At 36.7% G+C, this 24,574-nt stretch overlaps 1 protein-coding gene across 2 annotated transcripts in view; it reads right to left on the reverse strand.

Moving 5' to 3' along the window:
* Positions 1-24,574, reverse strand: part of Tafa2 (TAFA chemokine like family member 2) — a 436,794-nt gene that overhangs the window by 345,799 nt on the left and 66,421 nt on the right. The window contains exon 1 of one of the 2 annotated variants that reach the window (XM_047548075.1): positions 14,408-14,457. The exons of the other annotated variant lie outside the window; for it this stretch is intronic. The gene's annotated coding sequence lies outside the window, so the exon portion shown is untranslated. Of the gene's footprint in view, positions 1-14,407; positions 14,458-24,574 lie in introns of those variants that run through there. 2 annotated transcript variants of the gene reach the window in all.

Here is a 24,574-nt window from a genome sequence, read left to right on the forward strand (position 1 = left end):
CATGCTTATTCTCCATTGGCTTGCCACTTTAAAGAACTGGAAAAAAAGTTTGAATATTTGCATATATTACATAGTAAAATTGATCAAACAGGTGTTTGTCAAGTATTTAATATGTGCCAAGTATTTTGTTCAGTTATGTCCTTTTTAAATCTCAAGTGCCAAAACAAACATTTGGCTTGAAGTTCCAGCCCAAGTTCCACTTTTTGTCAGCCAAGAAGTTTGCTACAAATATTCTAACCCATAGTGACTTTTTTCTTTCTCTGAACAGCAATAGAATTTATGTCTATATTTCTCATTTTAATTCAAGGCAGCAAATTCCATTTGACATTAAATAACATAGAAAACTTGGCACAAATTTTGCATACATTGGTACACATCTACTTATCAAATGCTAAATGAATCTTAATATTTCCCCCTTAATGTAATGTATAAACTAGTATAAATGCATGAAAACTTATTATGTAAAGTCTCTTCAGATACATCCTTATATTTTCATGCCATGTACTTTACAATCTTCCTATCACTAAGATAAAGAAGAGAAGGGTTGGCGTGAGGATACAACTCAGTGGTATAGCATTTACCTAGTATGTGCAAGATCCTGGGTTCAATCTTAGTACCACCATCACCACCACAAAGGAAAGAAAGAAAGAAAGAAAGAGAGAGAGAGAGAGAGAGAGAGAGAGAGAGAGAGAGAGGGGAAGGGAGGAAGGGAGGAAGGAAGGAAGAAAGAGAAAAAAGTCTTCAAGCTACCCTTGAAGCTAAGGTTGAGGCTGAGAGAACATCACAACTGATAGCTCAATTGGTAGTCTAACCCAGGATTTCAAACCTCTTACTATTTTCCATCTTTTATCATTAGTCATATATGCAATCATTTGAAGGACTTAACAGCTATACCAAGTGAATCCAGTCCTTTTAAATTTATTCAATGATTTGTCAGACTAAAATTAATGTGGAAGCTCATTCATAGCACTGTTACCTGTCTCATACCCGCTCTAGGAAAGAAATTTTAAAGCACCTTTTGAAGATTTGATATAAGTGCTTTTAATGAGCTTCCAAAGAAGAGTAAAGCATTCTAATAAGGGTTGGCAGAGTATCAAGTTGAGTGACATTGTTTTCAACTAATCGTTTGTTGGTGTGGTACTGAACAACAATACAGAACCCTTGGAACATTTTTTTATTATTATTATTTTAAAGGATAAATAGTATCCACTGCTAAATCTACTCACCCACCAGGATCTGTGCCCACATACTCTACCTCCTTTCTTCATAACATGGATAAATTGTGTTCTTAGCTAAGAACAGCCCTAAACTGTGCACTAAATCCCATGTCCTCATGCCTGTCTTAGTCAGCTTTTTTTCTACTGAGACTAAAAGTCCTGGCCAGAACAATTGTAGAGGAGGAAATGTTTATTCGAGGGTTCATGATTTCAGAGGTCTCAGTCCATGGACAGCAGGCTTCATTCCTCAGGGCTTGAGGTGAAGCTGAACATCCTGGTGGAGTATGTAGCAGAGGGAAGCAGCTCACATGATGATCAGAAAGCAGAGAGAGATCAAATATCTTGGCAGATACAAATATATATATACCCCAAAGCCATGCCCCCAATGCCCCACCTCCTCCAGCCACACTCCACCTGCCTTCAGTTACTGCTCAATTAATCCCATCAGGTGATTAATTCATTGATTGGGTTAAGGCTTTCATAACCTAATCATTTCTCCTCTAAACCTTCTTGCATTGTCTCACATATGAGCTATTGGTGGACACCTCACATCCAAACTGTAACACTCAGAAACACTGAACTGCCTGCTCTCTCTTCTCTATTTTCTCTTCTATTAGCAAAGTATCCTTCCACAAATCACTATCACACACACACAAATATGCTGATTTCACTTTTCTAAAACTAACTTTCTGCATCCCGTTCCCATTGGAAACTTGATGCTTTATCACCTCATTTCTCTCAACCCTCTTCAGCAAGCCTCCTTAAAGGAGTTATATAGACACCTATCTCCAGTTTCTAGCCTCTCATCTTCTCTGGGTCAGGCCCTCACTCCCACCAGAACCACTCATATTAATGGCACAATGATGCTCCATTTTGATAAACCATGGTCAGTTCTTAGTCTTCATATTACCTAAAGCAAATCATTCAAATTCCATAAAATATCTTCCCTCTTTTGACTTCCAGGACATCACACCCACCTGGTTTCCTTTCTACTTCTTCTCAGCCTCCTTTGCTGATTCCTGCTTTTCTCCCCAACTTCCAGTAGCACAAATGTCTAGAACAGAACCTGAAACATGGCATAAGTCCAATATATATTTACTGAATGATCGACTCAACATCATTAACACATGCACTGAACACCAGTGACTCCAAGGCCAATGGTATGATTTTTTTTCTTGTTTTTTACATATCCATCTGCAAGTGGAAAAAAAAGGGCATAGCTTATATAGATAGTTTCAGAGACATGGACCCTGCAATTCATCTCCACCCAAATCCCATAAAATTTTTAAAACCATTATAATTGAATGAATAATCACCATTTATTATTTATAAGACATTAGTTTCCAATCAAATTTACACATCACTAGAAATTTTATTTGCAATAGAAAGACTTTATTGTTCATTGATACCCTCTTTATAATCAATAGTACAGTAACTTTTGGATATTCTATAGGACTTGGTATATGATTTTATTGTTTTAGACAAAAGTAGAGAATTTGGCTGTTACAATTTCCCTTTATAATGAATTATTATTCTATCTCTGATTTATTTGCCATCTAGTCATTGGTTAGAAGCACAACTTCCAACACTATTAGTTCTTTGGGAAAATATTATCTCCTTTATAGAAACATCTTCAGGAATACACTGTGATGGAAGACAATGACTAACCACATTTACGTGCTTTTAACATAAGCCAATCTTGTGTGCATTCTGAGAGTTTATCCAGGTTGTATTAATGATGGAAATGAAGACTTTGAATAGGTGTAATTAGAATGATAAATGCCTAATGGGACAAAAGCTGGAAGTTTTTCTGTGCTTGTTCTGTTTTGGGGTTTTTTATTGTTGTTGTTGTTGTTATTTTAGCTAATTGAATTCACATTTTCAAATAAACTTTGGTTTCAAGCCAGTTAGGTATCTAAAAAGCAAATAATTGACAAGACCCTCTGAGGAGTCTGTAAATTTAGCTAAAAGATAATAATCATAAGAATTTATAAGTCCAAATAGGTATTGTTCCACTCAAAGTGATAATCTTACAAGGTTGCAACTTATCCCAATGTTGGTGCCCTATCCTCAGAACATTTTTGGATACCTACCTTTAAGAACATCACCAGACTCTTTATTGTCCTCAGAGAGCCCAGCCACATGTTCATATTTTGTCAGTGGATTTGAAAAAAAAAAATTATTCACTGTCATGTCCAATAAATCAGGTGAGTGATAAAAGTGAGAAATACCATCTTGAATCTAAAATGAGATTTAACTACAAAATAAAAAGGCAGATGTCCTTGTAAAGATGGTGAAGTTATTCATAAGGCAAAGCCAAAACATTTAACATGTTATTGAGCAATTGCAGAAAAGTTGAAATGTATGCAGCCTCCAGGGGTAACGACTGTGAGATTTTCAATCACTCTGATTATACATTCTGAAAACTTTGGTTTTAAAAATTCCCTGCAGTGGCTATTTGTGACCTTCGGTTCCTAAGACACTAGAAGCCAACTTTCCCCATCCTTCTTAGGTTTATACTGCCCAATTTTTTTAAAATATCTGTATCATTAACCAAGGTAGCTCTTGGCTCATTAGAAAGACAGAACTTTACAAATTAATTACTTTTAAAATTTGCAAATATATATACAACACGAAAAAATGAAACAAATGTATCTTTAATTTAATCCCAGAATTATGTAATTTGTCTATGTGAGCTCCTAGTAAATGCTTACTTTCTTCTGAACACTGTTCTAAACGTATTAAGCATATTAATTCATTTCATCTTTATCAGAACTTTATGACACCATCTATTATTAACTTCATTTTACAACTGAAGAAGTGAAACCAGAAAAATAAGTGACCACCAAAAATCACATAGCTTGAAAGGTACAAAGCCAGGGCAAGATCATAGGCAATTCAATCCAGAGCCTACTATCCTTTTTTCCAGTCCTCAGTGCTCCATTGCTAAAATTGTTGGCCAAATTATCAGGACAAATTAGGAAAATGTATGTTTCAAAGGCAATGAGATAGATAGGAATGAGAGAAAAGAATAGACAGATATCAGTTATTAAAAAATTCTTCCTAATTGCCCCGTTTTCCAAAAGTTAGAGATGTTTGTAACTGTATTCTTATGACTGATTAACTTCCCCAGATCCCAGGGCCTAGGCCTCTTAGACAAGATCTTGCAAAGGAATATGAGTGCTATTAAGTTTCTGGCTTGTATCATCTTAGAACACCATCCTCCCTCTTTTTTTTTTTTTTTTTTTTTTCGGTGCTGGGGATCAAACCCAGGGCCTTGTGCTTGCAAGGCAAGCACTCTACCAACTGAGCTATCTCCCCAGCCCACCATCCTCCCTCTTGACACCTATAGTCCCAAGAACATCACAAGTAAGACACTATGAAGCAGGAAATGCAAGGCCTTGGAGAGTCAGGCATGGTACTAAGCAATGTACCTGAGAGAAGCAATATAACTGCCACCCTGCTAGAAATATCTTCGAAAGGGTAGACAGCAATTAAACACCAAAATAAAATAAATAATTGTGAATATTATTCTAAGTGATGGAAATAAGGGAAATAACCAGGTGTTACGGTTTTGATATGAGGTGTCCCCTCAAAAGTTCATGTGTAAGACAATGCAAGAAGTTCTGAAGGAGAAATGATTGGGTCACAGCCTTAACCTAATCAGTGGATGAATCCCTGATGGATTAGCTGAGTAGTAACTGGAGGCAGGTGGGTGTGGATGGAGGCAGTGGTACATTGGGGGCCTGACCACAGGGTATATATTTTGTATTTGAAGAGTGGAATCTCTCTTTCTGCTTCCGGATCACCATGTGAGCTGCTTCCCTCTGCACCATAATGATCAGCCTCACCTTGAGCCCTGAGGAGTGGACCTGGCTGTCTATGGACTGAGATCTCTGAAACAATGAGCCCTCAAATAAAGTTTTCTTCCTCTATAATTGTAATGGTTGGGTCTTTTAGTCGCAGCAGTGAAAAAGTGGAATAAAAAATCAGATACCAAAAAATCTACAAGAACAGCAGGTCCAGTGCACTGAAGCTCTTTAAGGCCAGAGGGCACAGCAATCCATAAAATGTAGAAACAGAACAGTAAGATATTATGAGCCTCCCATATTCATATCTGAATTGCACAGTATGAGTAAAATTCCTTTTTTTTTTTTCATACTGGGAATTGAACCCAAGGGTACTACATCCCCACATCCCCAGCCTTTTTTATTATTTTATTTTGAGACAGGGTCTTACTAAATTGCTGAGGCTGGCCTTGAAGTTGCCATCCTACTGCCTTAGCCTCCCAAGTAGCTGAAATTAGTCATGCACAACCACACCTGACTATTCAAATGAAATTTCTTGACATATCTATGAGTTGATATGTCAGTTCCCATACTAGTCTAAAAAGGGTTAAAAAGCAAACTTTTCCCTGAAGTGTCCCTGACCTGACTCTACTAAACTTCAGGGAGCTTCTGAAAAACATAGGGGGTTCCAAGAATCTGTCTCCTTCCCTGCCATTACATTATAATCTAATGTGTTCTTGCATTGCTTATTTTCTGGGTCACCAGTAATACAAAGGATAAATGACGTTCCTCAAAGATAAAGAATTCTTTTTTCCAGTCCTCAAGTTTGAGCCAGTTTTTTTGAACTATCCCAATTCAGAAAGCCTCTCTGAGGATGTGATATTTAAACTGAATCTTAAGGATGAAAAGGAGTCAGGTAAAGTCCCAAGAAAGGGAGCATTGCAGGCCAGGTCCAAAGACTAAAATTTTATAAAGACTGATATTAGTAAAATATCTCTCTATATTGCAATATCTTTCCTAATGCCTTTCTACATTACTGTTTCCCATTACCATAAAAACAGCTTCCCTTGATAAGATGTGGAAGGCATTCTCAAAACAAACAGAAAGGTGTCTTATCAGGGAATCTTATCAGTTCATGGACTCTTAATCTTTAACCACAGCCCAACTCCCATATGCATCTGGAATTCCTGTCCCGGTGCCAAAAATGTTGCTTTCAAAATTCAAACATCCACACATTGAAATAAAAACAGTGGAATCACATAAATACTACAGAGAAAACTGGAGAAAGGTGAAGAAGCTCTACTGTAACTATGGAGTCAAAAGTAAAACCATTTTTTTAACCTTAAAGACACAAGATATCACAATGTGATCCTATTCATAAATAAAGAAATGTAGAATATCAGCTGAAAAGATAAAAGAATAAAAGATCCAGACCTATAATTTTTAATAAAAATGTGGTTTGATTTATTTTTTAAAATTTTCTTAATTTGGTGTCCAGGATTATAAATCGCAATTTTAATTTCAGTTTTGTAAATATTCCCAGAAAAAAAAAAAGTTAAATGACCAAAGTTTGCCTTTAAATTATTTTAATGAAAAGAACTTCTGAAGTAGGCAATGCAGTTTCAAATGCTTTAATAATGACAACTCAATGTTACAAATGGAGCCAAATCTGCCAGTGGGGCTGGTGTTGAAACACAGGCAAAAATGGCTTAGCTTGTCACTCTATGCGCTATGCAAGCCCTTCCCCAGCTGCTAAACTGTGCTGCTTGCCAGGCCTCCCAAATGTCATGCCGATTCACTCAGGGGCTGTCGAGCAGCAGGTGCATGTGCCTTTGCATGTCCTCATGCGGCAACTGCCTGAGATCACACAGCTCCATGCCCCAGGTTATAACAATGCTCTGTAGGCTTTTTGCATGTGTTTCTCTCTTTAACTTCACCATCAGTCAGAACGTCTCCTGCTTATCACTCCCTGGCTATTTCTAATCTTTGTAGTCAGCTGTTGCAGCTGTTTCTATTTTGACAATTCTCTACCCATTTCTCCAACAATTATTCAAAAGGCATTTGTGGAATAAGAATTATGTCGCAAAGCACTGTGTTAGGCACCAGGCAAACAAAACCAACCACATGGCACGTACAATTAAAAGGGGAGAGAGACATTAAACAAACAAACATGTCATAACGACTTGCAGCCATTATGGTGAACAGAAAGGAGCTCATCTGGTTTGGTTTCAGAAGGCCTCTCTCACAAAGTAATAAGTAAACAAGACCTAGAAGATAAATAGGAGAGAGCTGGGGGGCAGAGAGGAGTGGAGACAAGACTTTCAAGTCAAAATGTGAACCGGGCAAAGGCCTGAGAATAAGGAGAGCTTGGCACATGTGAAGAAGGGAAAGGCAGCCAGTCAGTGTGAAGGTGAAAGTGGCATGCTGTCCGGAGAGCAAAGAAGTAGGAGCCAGATGATGGTTTGTCGTGTTAAATACTTTTCACACCAGGGTTGGCCAATGAACAGTGTTGACATAATGTACTTGGTTATATTTTAAATAATTTCCCGTTTGTTCTGTGGAAAAGAACTAAGAAGGCAGTAAGAGTGAAAGCAGTCAATTACAAGGACAACGAGTTAGGGTGAACTTCACCTCTCCTCTGTGAGTTTCTTCTCTCCTCCAGTCACTTAGGCTGCACTCCGATTTTTCACAGAGAAGCTTGACTTAGAGACTCCAGGATCCTCCTTTCCTTCCATAGAGAAAATCAAATAATCAACGTGTGAAAAGTTCTGACTCCTCACAGCTATGTTCATTGTTCTTAAAAGCCACTTGGTTGTGAAAGTTTGAAGATATTCAGGTTGTAAAGTTGGCTCCCCAGATAACTGAAGTCTTCACAGTCTTACAAGAAGATATTTCCTTGAATTCTATGGACAAGCATTTACTATTTTGGAAATGAAAACACATCAACTGAAACCTGATTTCAGTAATGAAGGTACTGCCTTAATATTTTATCACAGGAGTCTTTAAGTCCATAAGCCACTAAGAAAAGACCATGAATTTCCTGAAACGAGTATGCAAATACTGAGCTGCATCTGTGCTTGGAGACTTTCTATGTAAGACTAGAACGTTCGTCAGATCTTCAGTATGTTTCCAGATTAAGGGACTAGGGTTAACCCATCCAGTGCCAGCAAACTTTCCCAGCATCCTCATGGGCACGTTAAAGTCTAACCAATCAGTTTTCCCTGTCACTAATAAGTGGTATGAAGAGAAAGTAGTCATTAATCTTCTGCGGTTGCTAGGCATGGGCTGCAGTGGCCATGTTCCCCACAATACAGAAAAATTCTTCCAAAATACAGCAAATATGTAAAGAAATGAACATGTGAGTTGAAAAATCAGAATGAGCTAGAGTTCTGCCATCACCGAATCTCTGATCCCACTCATTTGGACTCTAGTTCCTATATCTTTTCTTCAAATTCTGGAATCTAACCCAGTATTCTTCCAAGCTACTTGATGTTGGGACTAATGACACGTTAACTAACTCAGCCTGATTCCTTACTCCCTGGCGAGTGAGCAAGATCAAGGCCTCAAAGGCGGTTTCAAAGGTTAATGACGATAAATCGGACCACTGTCAGGGATTGGTTAACAACAGTTCTGCGAACGTGATCAACTCCTGCTTGCCATATAGTCCTATGGGATTCTTGCCTGCGTAAACCACCCGTGCCTTGCTGACCTTTAAGCTGATTGGTTCCCGCCTAACCTCCACCCTACATAAAAGCTGTGTGACTTCCTCAATAAACGAGTTCCTGCTGTGACTGGTCTCCCTGACGCGTCTGATTGTCCTCCACCCAGAGGGCTGGGTTTGGGCGGTCAGTCAGCCCTACCTATCCCAGTCTGACCTTGTTGGGGAGTGTCCTCTTCCCTTGCCGCTGGTCGAGAAGATCAAGGGGGCTTAAGACCCCAACAACTTGAACTGATTATTTTTTTGTTAATCTATTGAGTTGTAGTTATGTGCCACTTGCAATAGAATTAGTACTGGCTTATGACATAACCCTCAGGTAGCTTAAGAATCACCTCTTCAGGTTGGGGTTGTAACTCAGTAGTAGAGCACTTGCCTCACATGTGTGAGGCAGTGGGTTCAATCCTCAGCACCACATAAATAAATAAAATAAAGGTATTTTGTCCATCTATAACTAAAAAAAAAAAAAACTATAAAATAAGAACCACCTCCTCAAGGTAGTAATCCAATGTCAGAATTCATCAAAGGCTTAGGGATACTAAAATTAAAATTAAACAAAAATATTAATTCATATTTTGACCAGTAACATTCAAAGATATTTCTAAGAAATATTTTGCTACTTTGAGTCCTAGTGGTAGAAATTAAAGCCTAATTAGACACCTGTGGGAAGCTTATTAAATTATATTTACACATTAAATGTTTGCTTAATAAATCTAATAAACCATAAGATCACTTGAGGTTACAAAGCAGATGGCATATTTTAGATAAATTGAAGGGAATTAGATAGTTCTCGTAAAATTCTTTAATCCAGTACACATCATAAAAGACTAAAAATTCCATGATAGAAAGGGACGTTCCATTTTATTCTAGTGATAATAATGATATAAGGGGCAAAAACTAGTAAATCACAAAATATAGAAATACTCTACCTGATCAATAGTGTAAGTCTCTAGAACATCCTCCAAATCAATAAGATATATAATAATGACAAGAAGCACCTAAGAATAAATGGGGAAAAAAAAAAACAACAGATTGTAACATAGCCCAGAATCATTATCTGAACTACATTAAAAGTGCATTTAACACCAGAATGTGATCAGTCTTCTTAACTTCAATAGCACTGGCAATAAATAAAGTTTCTTTCCTTCTTAACTCTAACATATCATAACATTGCAGAAATTTCACAAAACAAGAAAACAGTTTTGAAACTCTCAGACCACCCTAGCACTCCATGGCACATACCTGGAAGCTTCTGGCAATACCAAGATCATTTAACTTTCATAATTACTGAGTTCAATGATCAGTAGTTGTCTAAAATGTGCATTATAAATTTACTTTCCAGCCAAAGAAATAACAATTCTCATCAAGAATGGAGTGTTTTCAGTAATAAACTTTGCCAAGCAGAAGAGGTGAATAGTACATTTGGAGTCACTAAAACAGAGGGCCAGGCTTTGACTGGCTGCACTTAACATACAGGATGTCATCACAGTCCCATAGCACCCCTGCATGGCCATATCACCTCCACTTTACATACAGGATGTCATCACAGTCCCATAGCACCCCTGCATGGCCATATCACCTCCACTTTACAGATCAGAAAACCAAAGTGCACAGACTTGAGTAACTTGCTCACATCCCATCAGCATGAGAGATAGGTCTGGAATGCAAACGCAGTCTGACTCCAAGTTCTTCATATTCACAATATTGTACTGCCTCCTTTTACCTATGAAATTTTTTCATTTAAGTCCTATTTTAGTCAATAAATGCTTTAAAACTGGGAATGAATTTTAGATGTAAATATCTTTTTTAAATTTTATTTTATTGGTACTTCTTCATTGTACATAAACAGTAAAATTCATATTGATAAAATTATACAAGCAAAGGATATATAGGATATATCTTATTATAATTAGGACCCCCATACTTGTGGGTGGTACCATGGTGGGGTTCACTTAGGTATTTTCATATGTGCTCATAGGAAAATTATGTTAGATTATGTTAGATTTACTCTACTATCTTTCCTATTCCTATCTACTCCTTCCCGCATTCCCTGTTGTCTAATCTACTAAATACCTTTTTTAAATACTGAATGAATTCCCTTAATATCTCACGATTTATTTTTCCTTGTAACACTCCAGTTCAAGTTTTTTATTATTCCACTTGTTATCATGTGTGTTGTGTCTGACACATAAACTCCCTCTTCACAATAGCATCTCTACACACACACACATAAACAAACATACACCTTCAAATCTTCTCTGGATGGAAAAATGAGAAAGCCATGTAGATAAAAGTCATTAAAATTCTGGGAGAACCCAAAAATTCAATTTTGTACCTTAAGAGTAAGGTCTTTGAAACCACTATTTAGAGGTCCCCTTGGTTTATTTCCCTACCTCCAGTATTCTAATAGATTAGTTTCAGAAAGTAGACTAATGATAGAAAATCACCTCCAAATAGATGAAAAGTGACTGTAATTATATATTTACACAGTTTGGTCCAAGATTTCTGGTAAACTAGCTGACTTCTAAAAGTAGACCGTCACAATGATTTATGGAATAGATTGTATATTCAATCCCTCACCCACCTTTTAGCACCATTACTTGTTAAGGGCCACATTATACCTCTTATCTCATCTTGTCATCCAAAAAGAACAGTGTACACCTTCCTATAAGAAAGAAGACCATCACTTGTGTTTTTCCAGAAAGTCAATCGCTGTATCAAGACTCTACATGCAGTAACACATTAATTCTCATAACCAAGCCAGTCTACCCAGCATAGCTATGCACTTTGTGCTCATCAAACATGTGTAGCGCCAGTCACATAGACTACAATGCGAATGGCGCTCCTTGGAGATGGGCAACGCCCAACCCACAGAGTAGCCTGAAAGTAGTTATTATTTCATCCACATATGACAGTAACTGGAGCTTAAAAAGTCTGTGTAAGTAGTAGATACATCAGTAAAAGAAGCTCAATCATTATGATAAGTTACATATTATATTTTCACATATTATTGAATTATGACACCTTAAAACTTTTATATAGCAGACACTACAGATGTATATGCACAGATACTCAAAACAGAACTGTCCTAGATCTGTAGCAGATTATTCAATAACAACTAAGAATCAGAGCCTGTTTCTCAAGAATGTCCCAGAATAAATCAGAACTCAGGAGAGTCCTGAGGAACCTAAGAGATTCTTCAAACAGAGCTACTTGGGGACCCAGCATTCCATAGATTATGTTCCTTGACCAGTAAGCCATATCTATCTGAGATCCCCAAAAGCCATACTTGACTAGTGGATTTGACCCAGATGGTGCCATGGCTGACACCAAAATGTCAGGCTACATCATAAATAAACCAAGAGAGGCAAAGAACTGACATATTTCTGATCCATAATCACACCTTAGTTGGAAATAACCATTGAAGGCATTTAACCATTACCTGGTGAATTAGTCAGCTTTCTGTCACTAAAATAAATACCTGAGAAAAATCACCTTATCAAGAAAAACATTCTATTTTGGCTCCTGGTTTCAGAGGTTCTGTCCACTATTCGTTGGCCCCATTGCTTTTAAGCCTACGGCAGGGCAGCATATCATGGGGGGAGCACATGGCAGAGCCAATCTACTTACCTCATAGTCTGGAAGCAGAACATAGAAGCAGAGAAAGGGGATCAGGTCTCATAGTCCCCTTCAAGGACATCTTCCCAATTATCTGAAGATGTCCCACTAGGCCCACTTCTTGAAGATTCCACCACCTCCCAATAGTGCCATGCTAAGGATCAAGCCTTTATCACACTGACTTTGGTGGACATGTAAAATTCAAACAATAGCACCTAGAGATGCACATTCATCAGGTAATACATAGTTATCGAATTTCCCTAGACAGAGAGTTAGTTCTTTACCAAACATGGCTCTTATTCTGAAAGACAAAGCACTATAGAATGTGAGTGGGTTCCAAGGTAGCTTTGTGACCAGTGGCAGGACCCTGGGTTTGGCTTGTGTAAGATTAATCCACCAGAGATCAAATACCCTCACCATCCCACATAAAAAGTCCTACTTCAGTGGCAAGGATGGGTCATTTCTGAAGTATGTCTGAGAGCGCTTTCCTTGTTCTCATCTTTCACTAAATATTTACTGACCACCTACTTTAATATTAAGTGTAGCTTTAGACAGTGATACTGAAATGAATAAGGAATAGTCTATCCCTGAGGAACTTACAGTCAAGGGAAGGAAGAAAATACAAAAATAGGTCAACTCTAAAACCAAACAGTGCTAAGAAAATATGAGTAAGGTACTGAGAGAGGAATAGCTCTGACTGCAGGTGAGGCCGAAGGCTGGAGAACGATTCGCAGGGAAAAAGCACAAGTACTATTGGATCTTGAAGCCCAAGTAGGAGTTCGCCTGGTGAAGAAACCAAGGTGGAGGGCCAGTGGAAGCAAGCTGCCTCTTGCTGCATAATTAACTGCAAGAGCATAAGAGGAAATTTTCTTCTAGCTCTCATTATACTACTGCTTTGTCCTCTCTTGATTATATTTTGTTTGAGTTTAAAGCAAGTGATCAAGAAAGATTTACTAGGTTGTTATTTGGATGAAAGTGAAATGGCTAAGTTCGGGTAAGAACTTGCTATTTTAAAAATATGTTTCTAGGTCCATTAAAAAAATCAGCCACAGTATCTTGACTTTTCAACAGTTCATGTGAAAACACAAGATTTCTTTTCTTCAAAAAGTGTAACTTAAAGGTCACAATTAAATTAAACATCAACATTTATTAAGATCAAGTTAGTACTCCCTGAAAATTAGATTACTTCCCCCAGTGTGTATTTAAATTGGCAGCTGGTGAATAGCTTAACATGTTCCACATTGGTACACCACAGCAACACAGAAGTCATTACAGAGTGTAAAATTATTGCTGAGATGGGGATCCCTGAGATCTTTCCAGTAACTCCAAGAGCTGAACTACCTATTAAACCACAGTATCAGAAGAGTTCTAAATCACCTGGCATTCCAGAGCTACCTCCACAATCTGAACCATTCCTTTATTGTAGTACAAGGATGTGCTCAGAAGTCAATTTCCTTTTCAGCTTAAAGTAAGGTAAAGATAATAAACATATTATAGTAGAGGGGGGAAATCTAGCAGTCCATGATACTTAGGCAAAACATAAAGCTACAATGTTTAACGCTCATAGATTTTGTCACAGAAGACTGTGGGGCCAATCTGAGCACAATTGCTCTGTCACCTTTCTCTCTGTCTTATCAACAGTCTACTACAGACCCTCCAACAAGGAGGGAAATATATTTCCCATACATATTTCTGGATGGTACAAGCCTCAATTTCTCCTTCTACAGTACATCCTTATGGTAGAGCAACTTCTATCCCTGTCAACAACCCATGTGTGAACTCAATTACATGACTTCCTTTCATCTCCTCAGAGTTCACACACAGAAAGGTGGAAGAAAAGCATCTTTTGACACTGCCACCTCACACTCATTACAGCTGAAATCAGAAGCATCACACCAGAGGAAATATTGACCAAAATCCTGCTTGCCATTCATTCAGAAAGGTTGCTTCCCAGAACTCCTGCCATTCACCTTGCTAACAGAGACTCGTTCTTATAATCTGTAATATTTGCTGTCTAGCTGGATGCTTTCATTTCTGATCTCATCCTAAGGTCAAAGTCACACACTTACCCCATCAGAACCTAGCAGCAATGATCAGTTATTGTTCAGTCCAATATCTTCACATTAAAAGAGCAAAAAGAGTTGTGCAGAAGGGCTATTTACAGACTACATGCTTCCTCATAAACACCTGAGAGCTGGCAGAACAAGATGGTATGCATGGATAGCAAGTGATACAAATGACAAATGAGCAGTGTCTAATTATTCAGGCGTTGCTCAGACTCAGAGACAAAAGCAAGAAAACTGAGAGTTAGGATGAAACTCCATCCTCCTCTAACCTTACTGTGCCTGTGTACTGCAGCACATATTAATGTAACATCAAACCCTATTTTTAGACCTCTGCAATTCCACAGGCATAAATCATTCCTGTGCCACAAGTCACCTTTGAGTTAGCAATGCCAAGTTCAACATTTTGCAGGATCCTACAACAGTATAATTGGAAGCAAGTGATATTTAAAATGAATAGTGATAACTTTAATAGAGTAAAATGAGCCTAAAAATAGATTGTTTGAATTTATTAAGTAATAATTAAAAGAAAAAGTGACAAACGTGCCACTTAGCTAATCTTATCTTCACAATAGCTTTCACAGTTGAATTTGGAATGCTGTTTTGAAAAAAAAAAATGCTAATGAGATAGTTTTATTTTCTTTTTACATAATTCTGCCTAATCCTGAGTGATTTTAGCCACCAGGGTTCTCTCTGAATTTCACATATGAAAGGAAGGCACTACACAACTGAATGCACAGGATGGTAAAGTGTTCACTTTCATAATAATCCACACCCATTGTTGAGGAAGTAGAGTTAGAAACAAAATATTCTCCAAACCTAGAAATATTCTCCACAAAAACAGTAAGAAAGAAAACATTTTTATTACCAAATAAGCATTAAACAAGAACATGATGTGAATCAGAAGCAATCCACTAAGAGACTGCAGAGAAGGAAAGAAATCTCACCCTATCACATAGTCAAGCAGATAGAAATCATTACATACACATTTTCAAGATAAACAATAACTAGCTTCAAGTAAGAATACTTGACACCACCATTTGTCACACACACAATTCATCCTAAATTTACCTAGTAATTGGGGTGACCATCTGTGTTACCTAACTCGTTCTATCCAGAGCAGACCAACTTCTCATATCTCTATGCAGGAGGCAATTTTGTATCTTGGCTCAATCTTCCTACTTGAGCATCTTGGCTTGAGTTAGGATCCTACCCTCAAGAGAAACTGGGAGGCAGAGATGCCAGCTCCCTTGATGCTTATCTTCCAAAAAGTAGCTACAAGCCCAGAGAAGACATTCCTGGGTCCCAGAGCTGACAGAAGTCCTATCTAGATCTTAAAAGGATTTATATACGTTTTAAAGAGAGGAAAAAGTACTTACGATCACAAGTTTCCTAAGGAAAATGCTTTAACCAAAAGGACAGGGGAGGTGTCAGTTTCTTTATTTTCAATAATGACTAAACCTCTAATTTTTATTTTTATTGCCCTCACATCTTACAGGTTCAGGGTGATTACCATAATGCAAACTCACTGACAGAAGACACGTGACAGCTGTTAAGTCCCTGGAAGAGAAAAATAAGAGCAAAAAAGAGCAAACAAAAATGGCTTCTCAACCATTAAATCAGCACAAATTAATATGTCAGGCCAAACCACAGACATTACGGACTTCAACGATTATTGATAATATCATTCACCAAGGGAAAAGCAAAAACTTAATAAGCCTTTGTTTTCCTGCCCATTTCTGACGGGGATGATGATTTCGTTTTTAATTTATTCAGAAGTGAATTTGTAATGATAACCAAAGGGAAATAATTTGCTCCCCCAATGAGATTAGCTATACAATCATTAGCCATTAAAAATGTATTATATTGAGTACAGAGGGGAGTTTTGCATTCATCTAAATAATGCATGTCACCCTACAAAATACAAAATGTATAACAGAGATAAGTTAAATGAGTCAACTTACCAAAATTGGTCCTACAGTTAGAACATGGACTGATGATGTATCCCAGACACGTAGCTCAAACTATTTAATGAACTTTCTACCTATATACAGTAATTTTCCACTAAGTGCTCTGATAAAGCATCATCTTATGTTAGCATTAAGAGGGATGTGTAACACCAATCAATAGCCAAATAAAACAAAACCACCAGAAGTCAGAAAGGGATAATGCGAGAGGAATGCTTTCTGATGATACCTTCAGAGGGCAACATCAAAAGGAATCATCCAGAGGCTGCTGCCATTAGTGGCTCACAAGCAATGTTTACAAAGTTGCTAACACAGTTCCTATTTAATGAAAAATAGGTGTGACCTTAGTTCTTGCTAACTGTGCTTTCATTCATCAAGAAAAATGCTATGATAAAAGGGAATATCATAAAGAAAAGAATAAAGGTTTAATGAAAACACTGAATCTCAGATTTAGACATTATTCCAAAAGTTTCTGATGTCTGGGAAGATAGAGGGAGAGGCAGAAGGGACGTGATGCTACGAATTCCTGACTGGAAATTCAATGCCATCAAATCTAAAATCTGCTCTTACATCTGATGTGTTTGGCAAATTAAAAGAAAACCTAAAAGAAGCATTAAGTATGACACTCTGGCCTGCTTGCTGAGAATCCATAGAGTAACAGTAAACTTTTCTTTAGTATATTCTCCTTTAATTTACATGAAAACGGAAGCTGTTTCTCCAACACTCAACCCCAACATCCCACTGTGAAGACAGCTGCCTTATTTGCCTTTCAGCAAATTAAAAGTTATAACGGCTTCACTGTCATGAGCAGCAGCCCCAACTGAGAGATGTGTAAAAGAGCTTCATTTTACTGCAGTAGAGTGCTCTATTTCCAAGAATCACCACTACCTCTTGACTTCAGCAAAGAATCCTTCGAGAAATGATACCCTCCTAAGCTACTTAGCAAGACCCTGCCTCAAAATAAAAAATAAAAAAAGGTCTGGGGATGTGGCTCAGCACTTAAAGGTCCTTGGGTTCAATTCCCAGTACCAAAAAAATAAGGAAAAATAAGAAAGAAATGATACCCTTCCCTCACTATGTCTCTGTCATCCTCTCTGCTGCTCCTTTGATGAAAAAGGTCAAGATCCCTAACAAGAAAGCTGCTTCTGTCTTAAAGTTCATCATACACTGACATCTGCTTTCATACTCTCATCCTGTTAAAATCCACCTCCATCTGCCACAGTAATAAAAGTAACTTAAAAAATTAAAATCATAACAAAAATTTAGGTCACTCCCCAGACTAGGCAAAAATGTAAAGTATCTCTGGATCACTGATCTCTAAAAAATTAAAAAATAAAAAGAATTAAGAATGAGAATCAATCAACCAATCCAAGATAATAAAACTACTAGGGAAAAAAAAAAAAAGATATACACCAAGGAACTGTCAAAGGAAAGAGCAAATAAATTCTATCAGAGTTGTAAGTTTGGCCTGCACTTTATTTTCCCAAATACACCAAATTCTATACCCCTCTAAAAAAGAGAGGGGAAAAAGTATTGAATTCTGAGGAATTTTTAAAACTGTCTTTTCTTAATTTTAATTCTTGTTTATTTGGGTCTTGGGACCTCAAGTCTAAGTTTTCATTAGATACTTTTCAAGATTCTGACTTATGGAAATGAGCTAAGATTTTTTCCATAAGCAAGACTTGCAATCAGTAAGGCAACTAAAACAGGAGGGCTGCAAGAAGAGCTATTTCCTTAGGATGAAATTATAGAACTTCTGAATTCTTCTGCTTTCATAACTTCCTTGGTACAAATTCATAACAACCTTTTCCTCCCTCACTTAGTATATAATTGCTTACTGTTTCATTTTAGTTAAAAATCTCCTGGTGAATAAAACAAGAATAGTACTAAATAGAATACAAATGACTATAGTATTTATTACTTTAATATTATCATTAGAATCTGCCAGCGGCCATTAAGATTATCTTCTCTTCTTCCTATTTTGCTTAAGAAGCCATAAAAGAGTACTATGGAAACAATTCATTCTTAGGGGCTGGGCATATAGCTCAGTAATGGTGTGTGCTGGCTAGGCACATGAGACCCTGAGATTCATTCTCCAGCACAAATAGGAAGAATTCATTCAATCTTTCTCTGTCTTTCATGTTTTTTTTTTTTTCCATACTTTGTGATTCATTTCCATGTGAAAGTTTTTATCAGGTATCCATGATTTCCAAGTGTAACAAAATTAATTGTTTAGGAGTGCAAAATCCATAATTTCTCAATAATTGAAGATATTTTGTTCAACCGACCAAGAACAGCATTTTAGATCATGGGTTAGGCTGCTAAAAACCCCTAATTAGTAAAACTTTCAATGACAATAAAAATTAATACTATTACCAGACACATTGTGTGATTAGATTTAATATCCACAACCACACTACAGAGTTGTACTTCTATTCCCACTTTGCGGAAAGGCAAAGGACACTGCTCAAACTCACACAGCTACTCCATTATAAACCCAGACTTTGAATCAGAGTCCATCTGAATCCAAAGCCAAAGCTTTTAACAATTATTTACTTTTCTCAGGCATATGTATATACAGTGTCACTATTGCAATTATACAGATGGGTTTTCTTGATGAAATTCATAACACCAAAAGTCCCCCAAGATTCGTCCAAGGACCTTACTTATATTAATAATTTTTGTTATGTCCCTATGTGGTCCATATTCCAATTCAAGGGCTTCATTTAATTAAAAATGGGTTGATCTAATAATAGGTTAGCTAAAATATTGTGTGATTTGGGTCATTTAAGCCAAAGCTAATTTCTAAACCTCATACAATACCTTTCTTTCAAAATATCTACTTAAAATATTGGCTTCTTCTGAGTAATCCCTCCTCTATAATTTAACTATTTTCTACTTTTATTTTAATTCTAAACCTACAAGAGAAACTAATAGGTTCATCCCGACTAAGACATTATCAAACCAAAAACAACCAGTAGTTACCAAGATTCCCATTTGCACCAAGATGGCGTATGCCTTCCTCTTGGTCCCTCATTTTCCAAGTCTATCTCGGATCATTTTCATGCTGCTGCAAGAGGCCAGTATTTCACACTGTACTGATTTTTTTCTATTTATGACAGTGCATTACAAAAGCCGTGGTAAGGTTTTTACAGTTCATGAGTCTCTAGACTTGGATCAGGTCATGCCATAGCTCAATCTTTTTTAGGCCTTGTTAGCAGAGACCATTGTATCTAAACTGAAATATATAGAATCCATAGTGCCAACTCAAATCACAGACCATAAACCCAGGTGGCACAAGAAATACCACATTTTTTATATTTATGCTTCTATTAACTGTGTGTGGAAACAATATCTCAGTACATTTGATGATGCATCCCTCCCAACCAGCACACTGCCTTGCCTATCCACTCTGTAGTCCTGGTCTCACAAGATTATGTCCAATTTCTACTATGTGGAGAGGCTTAATTATACCAAGACCCAGGAAGCAAAGTATGAATCTCACCATCAAACTCCATTTATCTGCACTGGTATCCACTCAGACACCCAGCTTCCTTTCCTGTCCTTAGTCACAGGACCAAGTAGATGACTGCATGGTGTCCTCATGCTGTCTCATTGTCAATGAAATCATTTGACTCTGTTGTTCTGTATTCTTCTGTGGTCTAGCCCCCCAGACAAAGGAGACTAAATAAAGGAAAGTCAATGAAATAAAAGAGAATAGTATGGAGAAAGCAAAGAATTACTAGCTAATCTAGGAAAGTAACATTTAAAAATAAAAATAAATCCGTTATATGGCCTATTACTAAAAGAATGAAAATAACCCATCAAATTCTCAAAATTTTTTTAAGAACATGCTTGGGGCTCTTTGACTTCAAATGTGTACTGCATACTTTACCCCACTTTCATTTTGAGGGACCTGAGAAGTTTCAAAAAGATAGTCATCTTCCAGAGAACCTAGCCTTGAGACACCTGAAACCCATGTGACTATAACTGGAGGAGGTACACTTTACGCATTAAGACCTTATGGACATAGAAAACACAGTGGTTCCAGGTCCATAACCAATTGTCCCAATGACAGTTGCTTCTAATTACTGGTGTTCTTCTGCAATTAAGCTGCTCTCATGCTCAACTCCATACAGCATGTTCCAGACCCTAGAGCAAGTAGCAGCAGGGACTTGGGACTTGTTAATTTCTTTAACAGCAGTGAATTCTCTCAAAAGATTTAAGGGGGAGCCTTTAGTCCTTGGTAAAAATGACAGGGATTTGGGGATAATGGCATTTGCAAGTTTAATACCATAACATTTTTCCTCTAATCGTTAAGTCCCTGCAGCTTTCTCATGTACATTAGGAGGTACACAGCTTTACTGCTGTGTCCCAGCACCTGGAACAAGGTCTCAAAAACAGTAGACACTCATTATGAGAGTCAGGTCATGAAAATCAGTCACAGAAAAAGATACTGTTAGGGGCTGAATTGCCCGACCTGCCTCCCAATTTAAACATTCCATTGTTCCATTGTTCAATACCTCAGAATGTAACCGCATTTGGAGATAAGCTGGAGATAAGATCTTTATGGTGGTAATTAAGTTAAAGATGAGGCTATTGGGGTGGAGTCTTAATCCAGTCTGACTATTGTCCTTAAAAGACTAAGAGGGATGCTCACAGACAAGAAACTGTGAGAACCTGGGAAAAAGCAGCCCTCTGAAAGCCAAGCAGACCAGCCCAGGAGAAACCAAACCTTGACCTTGGACTTCTGGTCTCCAGTACTATGAGAAAGTAAATGTATTTTGTTTAATATTACCCAGTCTGTAGTATTTTATTACAACAGCCCTAACAAACTAATATAGAAGGAAATAAGTATCTGTTTCATTACAAAACAGCATTTTCGAACTCTAAAGACTACCAGTTGGTTTTGTAGGTTGAAATTCCTACCCTTTTCATTATTTCTTGTGTTTGTTTAAATTTTGTATTATATTTGTATTGTATTTTATTTGCAACAATTCATACTAGACTTAATTTTGATATTCTAGGGATGCTTACAATTTTGTTTTATCAATGTAAAAAATTGTGTATTCTAGGAAATATGTTTTAGGATCTTAGACATTTAGATCTGAAATTCCAAATCTGAGCCAGAGTACTCAGCCCAAGACCTCACGTTTCTAACAGATGTGTGTAGGCTGATTATTTAAATGCCCAACACTTCATATGTTTCAAATATCTTACTAACTTCAAATACTTTTACATTAAAAACTGGTTTCAGATACTACCTTAATGTTTTTTCTTGAGGAAGTAGATGAATATAATTAAAATGAGCACTAAGATTCCTCTGTCTCCTTTTTATGTGATGGACACACAATCTAGGAGTGAGTTAAAAGATGTATTTTATGTAACATGTAATCTAAAAATGCATTGATAAATAATATGAAAACAAAAATGAAGCAGTTTTCCAGGTCAACTCTTAAAATATAGTCAAATACTAAATTTCCTGAGTATGCTTTTTTGGGGGAACTCTATTTTTCTTTGTACCTGAGGTACACAGAATGGGATTAATGATAAACTCATAACTTATTCTCATCTTAATTGTATAGCCCACTTTAATTAATGTATTTACTTAGCCATTTTTTAAATTTTTTAGTTGTTGATGGACCTTTATTTTATTCATTTTTTAATATGCAGTGCTGACAATCAAACCCAGTGCCTCACACATGTGAGGCAAGTGTTCTACCACTGAGCCACAACCCCAGCCCATCTTAGCCCTTTTAAATAAAGAAATAAGAGCCCAAGACTTTCCCCACTAGGAGTAAGGAAAGTACTATTAGTTTGATCACAATCCACATTCAACTGCATAGTTACCTCACTTAATATCCCTCTTAATCCCCAGATTGGGACAATAACACTGCTTCATCCTGTGTTCATTATTCCCTTGATTTCCTCATTATAAAGAATTATTACATCTATGTGTATTTAAAAGGATACTTTAGTTGTTTTCAACTTTATAAAAATTTATCATTGTACATAACTTCTTAGAACTTGTTTATCAACGTTATATTGCTGAGATTTATCCACACTCATAAATGCTTCATTCATTTGGCCACTGTGTCATAATTTATTGAGAATACACCATAGTTTATTCATCCACTCTCCTATGGAAATCCATGCAGGTGGTTTCCAGGTTGTTCTGAGATGGCACAACTATGTACATGCTTCTGTTGTACACATAAATGAGTTTTATTAGCAACCTAGGAGCAGAATTTCTGGGTCATAGAGTATGTAAGTGGACAATTTTTTCCAAAGTGTTCCATGTTTTTCAAAATGATTACACCAGTTTGCACTCTGACAGTCAGGAACATGCAGTGGATCTGTATCGTCTCTAATGATTGAGAGTCTCATATTTTTAAATCTTTTGTAAAATGAAGACTGCAGGATGACATTGTGTTATTGTCTTTATTTGCATTTCTGTGATCACTAATGAATGTGCTGTGACATACTGAACATCTCTTCATATACTTGTTGTTCATATCAGCTCCCTCTTCTGTGAAATATCTATTAATGACTTTGGACCATTTTTCTTTCTGGTTTGTACAAGATTAGTTTTGTGCTGTTGACACTTTGTCAGTTTTGTAGACTGAAAATCTTCTAGTTCATGACAAGATTTTTCACTTTAAGTACTCTCTTGATGAACTAAAATTCTTAATTTTATTGTAGCAAAATATATGTCTTATAGTCAACATCTTTTACACCTTAAGGAATATTTTCTGACTTCTATATCTAAAGTAATTTTTTTAACTTTTTACTAAGTGTTTAAAATTTGTTTTTCACATTTAAATCCTTAATACATCTTGAATTGCTTTTCTCTAGAAAAAAAAATTTGTGCTTATTGTTGTTGTTATTGGGGATTGAACCCAAAGCACTTTACCACTAAGCTACATCCCCAGACCTTTTTCATTTTTATTTATTTATTTTTTTATTTATTTTTGAGGCAGGGTCTTACTAAATTGCCCAGGTTGGCCTTGAACTTGCAATTCTCTTGCCTCCATCTCCCTGGTAGCTGGGATGATAGGCATGGGTCTCTAGACCCAGCCTATGGTTTTTTCCTGTAGTGTAAGAGAAGGATCTAGTTTCATATTTTTCTAGACATTAACAAGCATTGAACTGTAGCTATAGGAAATTTCTATAACATAATCCTTTAAAAGCCATCTAAAAATTTTAGTACTTAAATAAAATTTGAGTTACTTAAATAATATTTTCCTAAATGAAAGAAAATCTTGGACAGTAGGAGTCAAATACAATAGGAATGACTATTAAAAAAAAAAAAAAAAAAGGTAGGGAAATACAAAGGCAATTTTCCTGACCACTAAGCATTCCCAATCTCCTCACTAAGGAATATTCATAAATCTGTTTTGACTAACTAAAGACACACAATTCACATACACATGCACACACACGCACACACACACACACACACACACACCATGGAGAGTAACATCAATTTGGAAACAAGGATAAGCATCATTTCATATATCAGCTTCCATTTCCATTTTTGTTCTCCTACTGTGATTTAATTTGTCTTACAATGATTTTTATATTAGTTATTTAAAATGCTGCTTTAAAATTAAATTGAATCAACTTCTACCTTATAGATAAGTAGGTCACAAATGGAGAAATGGCATACCATTTCTTCATGTAATTCTCAAACAGATTAATTGTCAAATATCCACTATCTCAGAGGAGCTCTGGTTTCTCTGCTTCTGCTCCCATCATCTCATTACTTTATACCTCTGTAAAAGTAAAAAGGTTTAATTCCAAATCATTTAATAAACATCTAATAAACATCTATTGAAGATTTCCTATGGGCAAAGTCCTACACTAGGCAAAGTCCCACACTAGATACTACACAGAACAAGAACCTGCTCCATAGTATAATCAGAGAGCCATAAATAAATCTAAAATGGGACCAACTATAGTAAGTTATATAATAGTTGATTTGGTTCAATTATGGTTATAATTACTAAGCACCTAAGAGGCTAGATACTGTACATTTCAATGGTCTCATTAAAGAGGCATTTATTTCTTTTTAAAGACTCCATTTAGTGATTTCATGATGTAGAAAATTTAGACTAGAAATAGTCAACATTGGTGAAAGTTGTTAGGCAACATTCCCTTCCAGGCATGCTTCAGTAAACACTGGCATAAAAGATGATGAACATTA

This window comes from Sciurus carolinensis, chromosome 4 (assembly GCF_902686445.1).
Source record: "Sciurus carolinensis chromosome 4, mSciCar1.2, whole genome shotgun sequence".
In the NCBI taxonomy this organism is placed as follows: domain Eukaryota; kingdom Metazoa; phylum Chordata; class Mammalia; order Rodentia; family Sciuridae; genus Sciurus; species Sciurus carolinensis.